The sequence below is a fragment of the Suricata suricatta genome, chromosome 10 (genome assembly GCF_006229205.1).
Source record: "Suricata suricatta isolate VVHF042 chromosome 10, meerkat_22Aug2017_6uvM2_HiC, whole genome shotgun sequence".
Lineage (NCBI taxonomy): Eukaryota > Metazoa > Chordata > Mammalia > Carnivora > Herpestidae > Suricata > Suricata suricatta.
In genome coordinates this window covers 99,089,398-99,107,237 of record NC_043709.1, presented here as the reverse complement: position 1 = coordinate 99,107,237, position 17,840 = coordinate 99,089,398, and positions in this window count along the sequence as shown.

Here is a 17,840-nt window from a genome sequence, read left to right as displayed (position 1 = left end):
TGGATTTTCACAGTTTACTCATTGCTTTTGTGTTTTCTCATTTTATACTCCACAACATTAAGCTAGGTATTTTATTTTCTTTCAATATATATCTATTGAGTTATTACTATGTGACTGGAGATAGGTGTTGTGGTCAAGAAATTTTTGCTGCTCAAGTGTATCTTGAATTATTAATCCCATTTCATAGATGAGAAAACAAACTTCCCATGATTGATAATAAGTGTTAATAAGTGTTCAATAAGCAGATTCAAGACTCAAAAATCTTTCCATCATACCACATAGTTGGGTGTCCCCTAGGGCTGTCACACTTTTATATTCCCATTTTCCTCACCCCCATCAACCTGGAATGATCCATAGACATGAATGCCTAAAAACTCTGCATTCATAGTGGCCAGCTCACATTGGTCCACAGAGTCAGAAACTTCTGCCTTACGAACTCATCTTTAAAAATGGAATTAGACGGTGTGTCTGGGTGGCTCAGTTGGTTAAGCACCTGACTTTGGCCCCGGTCATGATCTCATGGCTCGTTGAGTTCAAGCCCCGCGTCAGGCTCTCTGCTGTCACTGCAGAGCCTGCTTCAGATCCTGTGTCTCCCTCACTCTATTCCTTCTCCAGCCTCTCTCTCTGTCTCTCAAAAAGAAATAAACATTAAAAAAAATTTTTTTTAATGGAATTAGAGGTGCCTGGCTGGCTCAGTTGGATAAGCGCCTGACTTCAGCTCAGGTCATGATTTCACAGTTAAGGAGTTTGAGCCCTGCATCTGGCTCTGTGCTGACCACTCAGAGCCTGGAGCCTGCTTCGAATGCTGTGTCTCCCTCTCTCTTTTCCGCTCCCCCACTCACGCTTTGTCTCCCCACCCTTCAAAAAATAAATATTAAAAAATTTTATTTTAAATGGAATTGAAAGGATCTCTAATTTTTCCTCTACTTCTAAGGATTGGGTGCAACTAAATTCCCAATTCAAGAAATGTGCTTATTATAACTGGAGGGATATAAGCTAGACATCAATCAACAGCCATATATACTTTAAACATTTTTAAATGTTTATTTATTTTTGAGAGAGAGAGATTGTGTGTGTGTGTGTGTGTGTGTGTGTGTGTGTGTGTGTGTGTGAGAGAGAGGGGGGGGGGAAGGGACAGAGTGAGGGAGACACAAATTCTGAAGCAGGCTCCAGGCCCTAAGGTGTCAGCATAGAGCCTGACAGGCTTGAACTCATGAGTCATGAGATCATGACTTGAGCTGAAGTCAGATGCTTAACTGGCTGAGCCACCCAGGCACCCCTACCAACAGCCATATATTGAGCATCTTCTAAATGCGGGGCAATGTGCCAGTTAGGTGAGAGGACATGGGAATGTAAACTGACTTATCAAATATGTAATGCACTAGGGAGGCCAAACTAAAGGACACCAAGACTGGAGGCTGTGACACAGAAAGACAATGAGCTGCTCCTGAGGGATAAGCAGTTCTTGGATCTAGGCCTACATAAGAGAGAGCATCCAGGCAGAGGCACTGTCTTGGGAAAGACACAGAGGGGGATACATTATGGTGTAAGAGAAAGGCTGGGCTGAGGGAGTCTTGAATACATGAGTGTCCTGATTGCAAAGCACAGAACCTGGGGCAATAGCCCTGGATTTTCATGCCCTAAAAAGGTACAGGCTTTAATGATAGCAACCCTTCGTAGATCTAGAAGACCTTGGAACGATAGGACCCAGCCCTTTGGCCATTTCAAGATGCTCTCCATTCCTTGGCATGAAGCCAGGAAAAGGAGGCAAGCTGCAAAAATCCCACCAGATGGCAGCATTCCCTAGTGTGACTGCTCTGGGGGAGTCTGTGGAGGGGATTTTGTCTACAAAATATACAGAGCACCTGATACTGTGATTTACAGTCCCAGGCAGCTATGCCTGGAGACAGAGTTCTGGTATGTACCATGCTACTATCCATACTGCCCCCATTCCTCATGGAATATTTCCAAAGATTTCATTCTGGGAATGAGAAATCTGATGTTGTCAAAGTAATCCTCTCCAATTCATGGGGATGGAGAGGGATGTGCAGGATCTCCTCCTTCTTCCCTGATACCTCCTCCTCCTTGTTAAAAAAAAAAATCTAAATGGCTCAGGCATGCTTACCTTCCTATGAGCTGCAATTTCTTAGGGATGAGAGTGACTGACCGTGTCTGTGTTCGGTTTTGCTTCACCTCAGTTCAGTTCTTCAGTGACCATCTCTAAGTAATTCCTGACTTTTCAGCTCCCCTCCTGTGAACTCGAGCAGTTGGATCCCTTGATGGTAAGATAAAGGTAGGTGGGGATAGGGACAAATGGAGCCACAGATGATCCAAGGATAAGATGCTCACTTAGCTGCTCACTGTGCTACAAACTTGAACAATGAGTCAAAGAAGGTGCAGAAGGAGAAGATAGGCAGGGGGACCTGGGACTCCTTTTGTGCTTTTATTCTACAATCTGCAAGGTACTTGAGGGCTTTTGGATCAGTTTCACAACATCAAAGTAGCCCAAATGCAAACGATCCCATTTTCTATTTCCTGAAGTCTGGAAAATGGCTATCTTAAGAGAATCTAAATGATTCTTCTAGCTCCTGAGTTCCCCAGACCAGCTATCACTTCTCACACACTTGGATTGCTCATTGTCACATGATTTCTTTATAACTGTTCTGCTGCTAAATGTGATATTGTTCTTTAAGCTTGGAGGTATTCTCTTTCAAATGTGCCTTCTTCCTCATTCTCTGGCATGGTTGTTGGAAATGCTGTTTCACAAGCTAAAGAGAAATGCATGTAGAATCCTTGAGCCCATTCCTCTGACATCATTGCTGTCAGTGTTTGTACTTTGTATGTGAGACAAACCGTGGAAATGCCACCAGATTTGTAATCAGAAGACTGGAATTGCATCCCTATCTTATCAGAGTACTGACTGTGAACTCTAACATCTCTGTGAACAGTTTCTATTAAAACAGTGATAGTAACTGTATGACTTAAATCCCAAGGTTTTTGTAATCCTAAAGAGACCATATTGATGGAAGCACAGGTAAACTATAATTATTATTGAGATTTCAAGAATCTTCCAAATCTCCAATTTTGTGAAGTTCTCCTTGAGCAAAGCAGAAGATACCTTCCCCTAGCTCTGGAGCAAGTTTCACCCATGATCTTGGCACAAGCCGAACTCAGAGAGATCAGGAATATCATCTACAGTATATTATGGGACTACCTCTCCTCATCTGGGTCATGTGGTCAGTATGTGGTCTGGGATGTTCTTTGGCTTACAAAGTTCAGGCTGGATCCTACCCTTCTGGGCTCTGTCATTGCTGCCTTTCTCACATGGAGCACACTCAGCCTTTGTCTACATTATAAATGATGAGTAGAGGTCTTTACACTTGTCCTCTACAGCTTGGCCTGGTTAACTTTTCATTTCTCTTCTTACCTCTACATAATGGTAACGGACATAACTACCCAGAAAGTGCTAATAAAGACTCTGTGCTCTTAACTATGTTCCAAGTGATAGGCATGCCCTCTGAGGCACCCCTAGTAAACATTAAAAATCATTCTTCTCAGGATTGCAATGGATTTAAACTCTATGGGTTAAGTTGGTCTGTACCCAGGTTAAGACCATTTTCTCCAAGAAGCTCCCCAGATCCTCTAAATCATGTTCCTCCAGAATCTCTGCATATCCACCCTTAGCCCCATATGAGTCTATTTTTTACGCATTAGAATCTGCTTTGTATCAGGGAAATATAAGTACTTCCTGCAGGGGCTCCTGGGTAGAGGCAGAGAGAGACTTGATTTGTGTAAGGGTTTATAGTTCCTGCCACCTGCACCCCCCACATTAGCAAGCTTTGTGCTTTGCTTTAAACACAAGAAAGACCAAGCATTCAATAAGTAAAAGTTGAGGCATTAGAGTGAAGCATGTTTTGGGACATTCAGAGACTTATAAGGGAGGATGGAATATAGAAATGGGAAACCCAAAAGTTAAATCACCCAAAGTAGAAAACTTAGGGTCTCATCAAACCCCAAGATATTGTGAGTCTGCAGGTAAGTAAAAAACTCAGAGATTTCTTTAGATCAGTCTTTGTCCATTCTGAAAGGTTGCTGGAGTGAACAAGGCACTCAGTCTCACTTTGCCTGATTCTTACTTTTCAGAAAAATGAAAAGGCCAAATGAAAATTCCATAGTGACATGAAATGAGAGCCATGCCCTTGCTCCTGCCGGTCTAGGTGGTCCTTCCTTTCTTAGGTTTATAGAAAGGAAACATGAGGACCCCTGAAAGCTCAGGCCTAGAATTTTCTAATTGCTGTGTAAGAGGATCCACACTGTTGTGATGGCTGCAAGGTGGGCTGCTCCCCTGACATGCTTCATTGGGCAAACAGTGTAGACTCCATGGCAACAGCAACCCTAGGTGTGGGCCAACTCTAGTGGAACTATGTAACCCATGAGTCTATAAGAGACTGATCCAAGCCCCTAGAGAAAGATTCCAGAGTAATAGGACAAATCACCCAGACCTCAGCCAGCAGTCCAGGTGCAGGGGATTCACACACTCTGAAGAGCAGTTGAAGCAGTGAAGTAGGTCAATATAGATCAATGTTGGTATACCTTGAAGTCATAATGTTGAGTGAAAAATAGAAGGTGACAATGGATACATGCACCAGGACATCATCCATGCAAACTTTGTAAACAAGCATGTCCATTTGTAGAAATACAGAACCCATGCATGGGAGGGGTACATACTGACATTAGGAGAATGATTTCTTGGAAGGGAAGGCAGAGAGCAAGATGGTGCATCCAGATAGCAAAGCCTATTGCTTTACTTATATGCTTATTTGTGACTTTATTTCTGAACAAAAATATCCAGAACAAATATGTCAAGGTATGTAAAATCTGTTACATTATGGCAGTAGGTACATGGATTATTTTTCAAATACTTGAAGATTCCATAATAGATCAAAAAAAAAAGGTAGAGTAAGGAATAAAGATAAGAAAAATTCTGACTATGAAGAAATCCATTCATGGTTCTTTGTTCTGACTGCATATTAGAGAGTCACCAAAGCATTCAGTCCCCCAGTCAGGTTATAAATAAAGTTATCTCAGAAGAAGAAGCCCAGGTAAGTCATTTTCTGGAAGCTCCATGATGATTCTGACCCCACCTGAGTCTGATGAGATGTCAAAAGAACAGCTGCTAGTGGTCTTTCCAACTGTAAAGTCTACATTGCAGTGTCTCTCAAAAAGGTGCTGCTCGGATGTCTGCCTTTTACCCAGGGGGACTTCTGCTCTCATTTCAGCAGCCACTTTTGGATTAAACTTCTATCAAGAAAAAATGTCTGCAGCTGTTATAGAGAATTCTGGTGGTGTTCTGCTCTGGCTAAAGGTAGTCATAATAGCTGAGGTTGCAGGGCTGTATAAAAAGCCATCTCACCAGGTCTCTGCCTTGTCATGATAGCTTCTGATCACCCTGGCAGGAGGTCATGAAAACCTCTCTGGAGTCAGCACTACTGGGGATCGGTTTCTGTGGATTTGCTGGGGACCCTAAGCCCTCACTGGCAGGTTTTTATTTTGTCTCATTTTGACTTTCAAACATTTATTCTCAACCTGGTTCCTTTTTTTGGGTCTGAGAGAAGGTGAAGGGAAGCCCCTGCATGAGTCTACACTAGTCTATATAGGACATGTCATAGTTTGATGGGATTGCGTTGAATTGCAACCATGGCTCTGAGACTGACTATTGTCCTGTTAGCCAGAATGCCCTTGTTTGGGCTAGGAAAGACATTTCCCTTGGACCTCCCTACATATGCAGATGTCATAAGGAATGAGCACTGTAAGAGTTTCTGAATACTAGGACAGCATTTACCTCTGTCTTACAGTCTAGTGATCAATATGGCTTGTAGTTTCTTAGATCCTTCCTAAAGGGGTATAGAACAATACTATGCATGTTGCAGGTACCCAATAAATATTTGTTGATGAAAGAAATTAATGAATTAGTAAATTGTTTCAAGAAATATATGTACAACCTGAGAGCAAGAGATGATTATAATTAGAAAACCATGGCTAGATCTGGGAACCCAACCCAGCCACTGGTTTCTGGTTCCCTCTCTATCAGACATGGCAGTCCAGGCTCCCAGACAGCCTGGACCTGAGCCAAGACTCAGAATACTGGCTTTAAGTGAAGCCTCAGGGGAAAAGTCATCCATCATAGAAGGTAATGGTGCAAGGAAGGATTTGTCTCCCCTCCCCCTCCTCCAATTTTCCTCAGACTAGTGGCTGTTGGGAAAGAATCTGACTTTCCCAAGAGAAGAAAGGCCATTTTTAGAACAGCTTTCTTTCTTTCTTTTTTTCTAAGAAAGCTGGTGCCAGTACAGGACATTCTGCACTGGTCCCATGCTAAAGTATTCCTGAGCCTTCTTAGACTAGGACCATTTCCTTTCCCCTCAACAATTCTTGCCACCTCAGATCTTAGTTCCCCATCTCTCCATGCTTTCCTCCAGTATCACCCAACCTAAAGGGTGATAATACTATTAAGGCCACTCCACAGAAGACCTCAGCTTCCAGAACTGATGCAATGAGCTCAGTGCTGGCCTCACTAACTTGCTCACCATCATTACAAGTAACTGAGGGTAGTGGTGGTGTTGGACATAGTTTCTTTGGAAGGAAATGAGCCTTTAAGAATTGTACTGACTCCCTCTCTTCCATATATATCTATGGTAGGTAGAAGTAATAAGAAGTAGAATAAGAGAAAAATAACTTGAAACTTGCCACTCAAAATATGGTCCCTGAAACCAGCAGCATTGGCATCGTCTGGGGACTTATTAAACCTGTAAAACCTCAGACCCCATCTCAGACCCACTGAATTAGAATCTGAATTGTAACATGATATTCATGTGACTGACTTTTACACCCATGAAAGTTTGAGAAGTACTATGTTATTCCAGTGGTTCTCAAAGTGTGGTCCATGGACCAGTGGCATCAATTTCACCTGGAAGCTTGTTAGATATGCATTCTCAGGCCCTGCCCCAGAACTGCTGCATTGAAACTCCAGGGGTTCCAATAATCTTCCAGAAAATTTTGAATGTACACTAAAGTTTGAGAACCCCCAATTTAGAATAAGCTTCTACTTTAAAGATCTTATAATGAATAAGAATGGCACTGCATGGAACCAGGCAAATGGGGCCAAAACAACACCAGATGCTCCACTTTGGGTCCCAGGAAAACATAATGCTTCAGGGTCCCTCTCCTTCCCTGAGAATCAGACTTCATATTGTAAAAGATACACATTTAGACATCCCAGGAACTGAAAAGTTGGGGAGGCAGGTCAGGCAAATCAGTGAGGAGTTGATTCATGGAACTATGGCCTCTGCCTCTTAAACAGAAGGCTCCAGCTCCTGAATCCTTCCAGTGCACAGTCTTTTTAGAGCTGAGGCCTTGTGGGTCTAAAGCTATAGAAATGATCCTGCCATTCCTGGGGGAGCTATTCCTATGGAAATGAGAACGGGAACTATCATTTCCTGGTTTGCTGCTACCCTACCACCTTCACTACCACCTCGCCTCCAGTGCAGAAAACTCAAGACTCGGCCTGTGGTTTAGAAACCTGAGCTCTCCTGTTCCAACACGGTCTCCCACACAGTCAAGATCTGCTCCCTCGGGTTCAGTGTCCTCGTCTCTGAGATGAGGGGTGGTGCGAGGTGAGAGGATGTATGCTCCCTTCTGGCCTTCTGACTTTTTCTCCTGAGATATCTGGGAACACCGTTCCTTGAAACCAGGTATGGATAAGGTAGGTAACTCTGATGGTGTTTTGTGGTGTCTATTTTTTATATCTCTTAAATTTTTATGTTAAGCATTTAACATGTTTTAGCAAAGCTGATTCTCACTTAAACTATTTCTCAAGGTGGCTTGAAGTATTGTAGAGTGGTCTCATCTTTACTAGAACTGTTTAAATGGAAATCCGAGGCCATTTGGCTATACGGTGTTGATCAGTATGGATTTGGCTTCTATAAGAGGCCACAGGGTGAGTACCATGGCCCAGGACCAATTTCTATATTGATGTTCTCCTCCATCATGTGCATAGTATATTTTTGGACACCAGGCTCATGCTCAACATGGCCTTGAGATTTTTGGTTTCTCATGGGAGCCTTTCCCCTCCCACAACTCCAAGTAGAGACAAGCTTCTTTGCCAGTAACCTGGATTGGAGGGGAGAGATTTTATAGTCACTTTTTTTTTTTTTTTTTTTTTTTACTGAGGTTATTGCCCTTTGTGAATGAGGCAGAGATTTTATAGTTTAATTTTACTTGGGAATCACAGCTGGACATAAATTTCTCAGATCCTACTCTTCAAGGCCGTGTCTCCTGTTCTGTGTCTGAAAGAAAGTCTCTGACTGTTGAGGTCCATTTCAGAGTCTAGTCTTCATCCCCTCCCTCCCAGGGCTGTTGTAGGAAAAGAATATTATTATTCTGACTTTCATTTCCATCATTATTCCATGCATCTATAGATTTTCTTTCTTTCTTGTGAGTCCAACTGCATATTTAATTTTTAAAACTTATTGTATTTAGCATTTTTGTGTTGAGATGGGAGCCTGCAAGAGCTTGGCTCGCTGTGGTCCCCTACGTAAAAGTCTCAGATAGTGTAACATTTCAAGATTCCTTTCCATACAGAGAAATCCTTAATTGGATTAGCAGAATGGAACTCTATCATTCCAGACTTTTCAATGGAGTTCTATTGGTGCTGAGCCAACAGCTAGAGACTCAGAACATCCGTTTTCTCTTCAAGGTGAGAGGAGGCCCACACCACCTCGGAGCTTGATGTCTCAACTGCCCCGTCCTCAGCTGTTGGAGATGACTCTCTCCATCCCCACTCCCCGCCCTTTAGCCCCAACCCCTGGGCTGGATACAGGTCTGGATTTCTATTTGCAGACCTCTGTTGGGCTTGCCAGGGCACACTGATGCTGGATGGTGACAAAACCACACAGAAGGAAGCTGCAGTGGATGAGCTCCTTGAGGAATATGAGGGAGTATCTCCCCCCTTATGTCTGCACCCATGTCCTTCCTACTTAGTTTCCTGTGATGTTAGAAGGTGACCAAGAAGTTTCAGCTCTCTGCTTATTGAGGTGACATTTACAGGTGCTGAGGAGAGAGAGGCACCAACTCGTTTCGGGCTTTTCCTTTGTAGGATAGTTACTAATATGCTCCACTCCTTACACTGAAAATGGGAAACCAGGGTCTTACTGATATTAAAATCTCAGACAGAAGGTATATTTTGGCATGAATATGACTGTTGTTATCTTGGCATTGAAAGAATAATAACACAATAAATTAGTATTTTGAGGGATAAACACTTTGAATTCCTCGTCTTTCATAGATAGAGGCTAACAGACTCTGTCTGAACTTGAGTAAATACTGAAATTCTAATTGTAGGGATATTAATAGTAAATGCTTATCATAAAATAATAATTCTAAGTGTATTTGAAAATAAATCTTAAATTTGAAGTCATTTAAAGCATATTATTTGGGTCACAAAGGTTACTAAGGAAAAAAGTAAAAATAGTATAACTAATGAAAATCAGGAAACCGGTGGGAGGGGGAAGTATGTACTTGTAGAATTCAGTAAATACCTCACTGTGACAGTTGGTAGATGGTGCTTTCTGTCAAACTTTGATAAATCAAGGAATAGAGGCATGTACATTTTATTTTATGCTACAATGATAAACACAAGGAAAACAGAACACAGACACTGGTGAGAGTGGTTGTCTCTGGAAGATAGAGGAGGGAAAATGTTTTCATTTTGTGCCTTTCTGAAATGTAACAATTGCTTAAGATCCTCAGCATGCAATTATTTCCATAATAAAAGCCACTTAACATGCTCAATAGGTCAGAGATAATTGTGTCTTGGTCAGCAAGACATGGCCAGAGAAATGTTTTGATTTTTAGTACTGCCAAATTTATCTTTTTAAGCAAGATAAAGCCATGGAGTCCGTGAGGAATAAGCTCATTCTGATGTCAGAGCCTGGAGAGGGAGCCAGATAAGACTGGCCTCGCCCTGAGGCAGGGAGCGTGGGAGTGAGAGAAGGTGGGTCAAATGCCTATTGAAAGGGCAGGCTGCTTGTCTCAGAGGTCACTAAGGTCCTGTCCAGGAGGACCATTAGGGGACTAAGAGTTTTCTACCTAAGGAACAGGGAAAGGAGGTCAGAGAAAAGAGTGTTGTCACTGTATTTTGCTTTAGGCTCACTGGTCCCCTACATTTAATGGCTGGCCTTTCTGCCTACTTTCAGACCCCATGTCAGAGTTCTTAGGTTTTTAAGTTAAGGGGTACCTTAGAGAAAATAAAAGGCAAAAAATATGTTAGCCCAGCTACCATTCTGGGAAAAGGAAGCATGCTCCAGTACACATGAGATTCCTCTTGATCCACAGTGATGGCAGACAAGAGCTGAGAACCCCAGCTGCCAACTCTTAAGATTTATTTACCCCAAAGGAGACTGATGGGAAGAGATGTCAATGGTGTCCCTAAAAATCATAGTACCATCTCCACCCTCAATTTCTGCTTCAGGCAAATGTACACTGTCTAAAGCCTGTGTTCTTGGTCCTTTGGAAACCCTCAACAGGTGAGCTGGATTTCCCCGGTAGGATTTTCAGGTGGTATGCAGGTTTCTGAGTTTTCCTTGGGTCATGCCAACTAAGGAAACTGTCATTTCCCTTTCCCTGACTAAGGTACCAAGGACTTCCCTGAGGCTCTCATGGGAGAGGGAAAAGCACTCAACACTTTGCAGCCAACAGGCAAGTGCACCGTTGTCCTCTGGGAGGCACCTCTCCCTTCAAACCATTCAAACTCTGGCCCAAACCATCTCCAACCACTGTGTCAGGCCGTATACTGTTCTTCAGTGTCAAGCCTACATGAGTTGTTAATGTCCTCTCCTCAATGCAGGCTCACTGTTCTTTCTGGACACTGTGTAAATTCATGCCGCTGTGCCTCTGCAGAATGCATCTCTATGCTGGGATGCCCTTCTTCACTTTAAGTTTTCAAAACCTTCCCTGATACCTCACAAGCTAATTGATCTGTTTTCTGGGCTCTTAGAGTACTTGTGCACACCTGTATATTGGTTTGGACCTTTATATTTCAGTCATGTCTATGGCTCTGATATTCCCTAAGACAGGGACTATGTCCCGTCACTGTCGATGCCCAGCCCCTCATGCAGACCCCACTGAGAGCACACTCCTGAGAGCCTCCACAGTGCGGTAGGCATGAATCTGAACTTGGAAACCTAACAGACCTGGGCAGAAGTCCTGGCCCTGCTGTCCACTTGCTGTGTTACTGTTCTGAGCCTTAGCTTCCCTCTCTGCATAATGAGGATGTTGTACACAATTTCATGGGAGTTGTTTGTTTCTGTCCACATTTTTTCTCATCTTTTCTAAAACTCCTGAGCTAGGTAGCTGGAGTGATGCAAACTTTAGATCTTTAGGATGGAGTCGTAAAATTACAACGATAGGCCAATCTCCACATGCTCAAAGCTATGCATTCCATAGAAACAATGGCAGATTTCTAGGGAGGCTGGCTTTCCCATCTTCGCTCTCCAGATAGGCTTGCAGCTTCCAGACTGCTGAGAGAACATCCTCTTCAAAGTCCTCTACAAATGGAGGTCATCACTCTGCAGGCAAGCACATATCAGCACTGGAATATTTTTATTTTTGTCTCAGTTTCATCTGTCAAAATTGATGTAGTTTTAGGCCCTCTGCCCTTCTGTCCTTGTTCTGTCACCATAGACTTATGTACCACAAAGAACAAGTCGTAAAGCCTGCAGTATCATTTCTAGTTCTTCTGGACAGAATTTTGAGCAGGAACTTTCCATTAAAGGTTGGAGGGCAGTGCTGAATCTCAAACTCGGGCCTTGAGTGCCACCTGGTGGATATATGCCATATTGCAACAAGTTCCCCTTTTGCCTAACAGTAGAATCAGTAGAACAGTTCAGTAGAAAAGGGAATTACTGTGCAGGACAAACATTTGAGATTTGTTTCCATCATTGAAGGTAACTGGCCAGCCCAGGGATATACAGCTCATCAGGATATACAGGTCAGGAGAAGAGGACTTAGGAAGGTGGGAGGCTTTGCTGTGAATCACCCACCTCACCCAGACCCCAGAAAGGGGGATTTGACTCATCTTTGGTTATGGCTTCATGGTGTTGCAGAATTGTCCTCACCAGGAGGTTTCTACTAATCATGAAAGTGTCCCAATCCCACTTTACCGGTCTCTCTTTGCTCTTTCAAAGTACTTGTGCTTATTTGAACCTGACTGTAAGGCGACAAGGTGGGCAAGGCCAACATTAATCCCTCAACTATTTTGTAAGGAACTTGAATTGTGTCCCAAACCAGAGTGTTGAGGATGTTGCTAAGACTGGAATCCCAATCTCCTTCCTTTCTGCTTTCCCAGTTTCGCACTTTTCGTGCTGCAATGCTTTCTCCCTTCACCTTCTTTCTCTGCAAACTTGCTTGCTGCCATGGTCAAGGTCTTCCCATGTCTTGCTACCATCACTGCAGTGATGCTGCATTGGTCCCCTGCCCCTCATCTATCCTCTGTAAGTTCCTTTCCACAGTGGAGCCAATTGTGCTTTTAAGACAAAGTTCCAATCATGCCGTTACCCTGACTTCAAAAATGAAAACAGAGCTTTTATGGTTTCCACTGCATCTAGAATGAAGCCTACCCTTCTTAGCATCCTGCACAGCGTACTGACTCCTGAAAACTCTAACCATCTCATCCTCAGCTCCTCATCTCCCCCAGTTTCTCTGTCCTCCCTTAATTTGAACCCCAGATATGGAGGATCACTCCTCCTGATGCTCCCAACACCTTGCTGCTGCCCATCTCCTTGATTGCTTCCAGAACTTGTCTTCCTCAGCTTATGGCTGTCCAGCTCCAAACCCACCACCAGTTGGTAATTGTCTTTGCTCTTCTAAATCCATTCCACCCTTCTCCTTTGTCCTGGTGGCCAGGGCACTGCTGGTCTGGCCCTGTCCATTGCTATCTACATTTCAGTTGGATTTACCATGAATCCTGCACTAAAAGGAGCTCAGAGTGAGTTGAAGAGAAGCCCCCATTGTCCGCTGTGATTTGAGGAGTGACTGTATTCCCCTTCCTGGGCCCCAGTCCTACAAGCCTCTCTCCGTAGCTGCAACACCTGCAAGTTCTGCACATCCTACTTCCCTGCCATCCGCCTCCTCCTCAGACCCAGGGCCTTAGGGGCTGCCTGCTGTTATCAGGGCCTTGTTGGCTCCCTTCTCACTGCCCACACCTCTGCAGCTTCCCCTTCTCAGTCCACTTGCTCTGCCAGGAGAACCCTAACTGAAGCAACCTTTCACATGAGGTCTTTTCCTCTACCCTCCTTCTTTTGGGGTGGCAGTCTTCATTCACACACAGGGTGCGACACGCACATGTCCTTCGCTCACACTCCCTTACAGGATTAGCTGCATGCACAATTAGCAGCTCCACTTTTGTATCCAGTATATGGTCTGGCATGCAGTATGTGGTCAAAGTGCTTGCTGAATGAATCAATTCAGGCATAACAGAGACATTTTGTTGGAAAGACTGTGGTGCTGATGATCTCAACATTTTGGGTTTGGATTTTATGTGGATCCATTATTTTTATGTAGATCCCATGGCACTGACCCCACCCTCATTCTCATGAGTCATTCCACTGATTCCACTGCGGGTGTGGATGGGCCTATAGGCAAGAACATACTGGCTCTTACTGACACAGCTTTAGAGAAAAAGCCCACTTAAAGATAAGAGTCATTCCCTGCACATCCTCAGTATCTTGCACCTGATGCTTGAGGGAGAGGGGCTGCCTGGACCAGGAGAGCATCAGGTCAAAGAAGTGGGTGCTGATTAATCAGTATTATCATCTTGGTTTTTCCACCTTTAATCAAGCACTTGAAATAGTAACCACACTGAGCTTCTAAGGGGGACACTGGGGTTAGCAAGGAGCACTGTCTGGGCCTTTTGAATGCACTCCCAAGTCCACTGAGCTAAAGTGCAAATCTTCCTTGAGACCAGCTGGAAGGAAGACCCCAAAGGTGGGCGCTGAGTGGGTTGTTGGGAATGAAGGGTGGAAATGACCTTTCATTTCACAGGAGATGAGCCAACCTTCTGAGAGGCTGTATATGGTGCTGCTTACCTCTCCCTCACACTCCTTTAGGATTCAGGCTACGCACAGAAAGGTGATGGGCCTCTCAGTGCATAGGCCCTGCCTCTTCACAATATACCCCACCCCCCAAGCAAAAACTCTGCAGCACCTGCTCCCCGTCCTTTCTCAGCCTGGTCCCTTGAACTCCTGTAGCCTGAGTTTCTGCAGAACACAGCAGTCCTTGCTTGTGTGGACTGGTGGCAGAAATCGTGGGCAAATCTATACCAAGGATCTGCTTTATTTGCCACCAAAGTGATTGCAGAGGGATCAGAGAAGGGAGGCTTGGAAGGGAGACTGGGAGCGTGGCCTGAGACTCACCATGAGTGATCTGGAGCAACAGAGCTCCACGCGTCTAGGAGGTATTTGACTAAAGTTTGGTGAGTGAAAGAAAAGGCAAAGCCACAGTCACCAGTCTGAGTTGACTTGATGCATACCCCAGCTCTCATCACAATGCTCACGATACATACCCTGTAAGGTCTTCTGTGGTTGGGCTTTCGATGTTGCCCTGTTTCTGTCAGTATTTGGACATTTCAACTAGCCTCTTGCCTTTCCTCCAGAATCCATACTGAGCTTCTCTCCTCCTTCATCCTTGTTTCTTGGCCCTGAGTGTGAGATGGGGGCACTGGGTCGTCTACTCACGTTGCTATATTAAGATTTCTAAGCTTGTTGTTGTGAGTAAAGTGATATTTGGCTTCATGTTCTTATTCTGAAGAGAGGCTCCATTTCAGTGACCATATTTTTAGTTTCCCTGTGGTCACTTAGAAAATTGAAAAGGCCACAGACTTGTCTCACACACAGAGCAGAGTGTCTGTGTGCGGTGACCTTTATACATGGTGATGGCCTCTGAGGTAGATATTTAAATGGATTTGGCTGCCATTGTTGATTCCTCAATGCTCTGAGATAAATACAGAAAGTATGGGTTTTTCTGTGCACTACTGGGAAGATGTATCTCTGTCAAAGCTGCCCCGCCCATATATAGAAGGGGCCAGGGAGTATATTCCATGCCCTTTACCAACTGTAGAGAGAGGGGACCTTAAAACTTCTGATTCAATGGCAAATTGCACCATTCCTGTGCTTTAATCATGACAGACGGGTTGGGCCCCTGCCCCAGTGTTCAGCACAGATGAGTTCAGCCATCTCCTGCCAGAGTCCAGGTCCTCTAGGCACCTAGAAGTTGGCAGGTGGAGAGCCCAGTCTGGACATCCTTTCCATTCTCCTTCTTTCCCTCAAATGGCTGGGAGGTTCAAATGGCTCCTGTGTCAAGAGATGGATGTCAATCTGGAAGCAGTGCTTTGTCCCTGCTGGCTGTGACACCACCTGCCCTGTGTGATACTGTGCTTGCTTACTGCTCCAAATGGCCTGTGGTGAGCACTGTGTTAGACACAAGGGTATACTTCAGCTACCACAGGTCCCGGGGATAACTATTCCTGCGTCCCTTTGCCTCACAGGAAAGGAAACCTCAATATCATGAGAAGTGGGCAGAGAGGCATATCACTGACTCGCACTAACTGTCCTCCAGTACTATCCCTCCAAGAGAGGTGTCAACCAGATCCCTCCAAATGTCCAAGCACATACTTCACAGATGGTGACCTATGCCACATGTCGAATCTACTACCTATCGTGTGATAAGGCAATGGAGAGCTTGGGGCCCTACCTGTGTCTCCTGTCATCACAAGACTCTGCTGGCAGCTGGTGGCCCTCTGGCCTGTGGGATCCAGGCCTGTGTCAGCCTGGAGAGAGGCTCTTCCTTTCCCAAAACCACTCAGACTCCTCCAGTCACTGGAAAAGACCTGACAGCATGTCCTGGTAAGCCTTTTCTTGACTTCCCACTAGAGCCACAAATGCTAACCTTGTTCTGCTTCCCAATCTCATGCTCAGAGCAAGAAACAAGGATGAAGGAGATGCACATTTCCTAGGCTTTACTTCTAAATAGTCCTCCCCTGTCTGTTTCAAGTAAACATGGTCACACCTATGAGGGTCTCTTGTAACCATCTTCCAGGGTGCCCTACAGTGATATCTGGGCTGTAATGGTAGGGGCTGCTGACAGGGTGACTGTGAGATTTAGAAGTCACCCTGTTGCATCAGAGAGTGAGTGAGAGGTAAGTGTTAACTTATCTCAGACTGATCCCTTGCAAACTGGCCTTGCAGAAAAAGAGGTGGCCTCCTGCCAAGTTCCATGTGGTCCTCTGTGATCAGTGCTAAGGAAATCAATCTGGCTGATGTTCCCAAACCCTGAACACTGATGTGGCAAATCTTACTACTAGTTTGCCTTGTCACACACTGGAATGGAAAAGCTTGAACAAGCAGCCTGATTCTTAGAGGGAAGGGCCTGGTGCTTTGCACAACCACAGATACTGAGCTGTCCTGATAGGATGGGAGCCAAAGTCCTGCCATATTGTCCTGTGGTTGTCATCGTGATCACTGATCACACCAGATCGGTGCTTCACTATTCAGACAACTTAAACCCTACAGCCCAGGAGCTGAGATACCTGTCCTGGACCCTACAACCAGCCCACGTCAGACCTCTGGTACTGTCCTAGAAGGCAGTGAGCAACGAGGTTCTGCTCATTGCCCTGTTCCCATCTCCACGTGTTTCCCCAGTGAACATTGCTCCCACAGGAGAGGTGTGTGTTCATACACAGTTTTTAATATTCTGCTATATTTCCTTCTGATATTTTTTTAATGTGTGTGAGCATATGCAGATATGTTTAAACAACATTGGAATCATGGGACACAGAGACTTTTACTTTTATTAATTACTGTTTTACCTTGGATGATTTCAGATGTTTTACAGAAGAGTTGCAAAAATATACAGAGTTCTTGAACACCTCTTGTAGTTTCCCCTAATGTTAACATCTCAGATGGCCATGGTACATTTGTCAAAACTAAGAAATTAGCATTGGTTAATTACTGTTAATTAATGACAGACTATATTCAGATTTTGCTAGTTTTTAAAATTATTATTAATGTCCTTTTTCTGTTCCAGGATCCAATACAAAATACTACATTACATTTCATCATCATGTCTCCTCGGTCTTTTAGTTTCTCAGTCTTTCCTTGTTTTCCAGGACTTTGTTAAAGAGAAGTGGTTAAGTATTTTGTAGAAAGCCCCTCGATTTGGTTTCTCTGATGTCTTCTCATGATTAAATGGAGGTTGTGGTTCATGGGAAGAAGACCACGAAGATGAAGTAGCCTTTTCCTTGCATCATACCTGAGGATGCATGACAACAAGACCTGCCCCTAAGTCATGGAGGTTTCCTCCAGGTCTCCTACTGTAAAGTCGCTAGTTTTTCCTTTCCATGTGCTATTCTTTGGGAGTGAGCCGCTAAGTCCTTCCTACACTCAAGGGAAAGGAAATCCTGGAGAGGGAAGGAGGGTATTTGTAGATGTTATTTGGAACTTTTCTATAAGGAATACTTGTCTTTTCTCCCCCATTTATTTATTTACTTGTTCAATCATTTATTTATACTGCTAGGGTGTCATAGGTATATATTTTATTTTGTGAGGTTTTAATGCAATACTATCATTCTTTATTTGTCATTCAAATTGTCCCAGTTTTGACCTTTGGGATCTCTTTCAGGTTTACTCCCGGGTCCTTTTGGGATGTTCCTACCACCCCATTTCCTTTTTCTGCACAGCCCTCCTTACTTCTTGCCCTACAAGGTACTTTTCTATTTTCCCTGTAGAACCCCA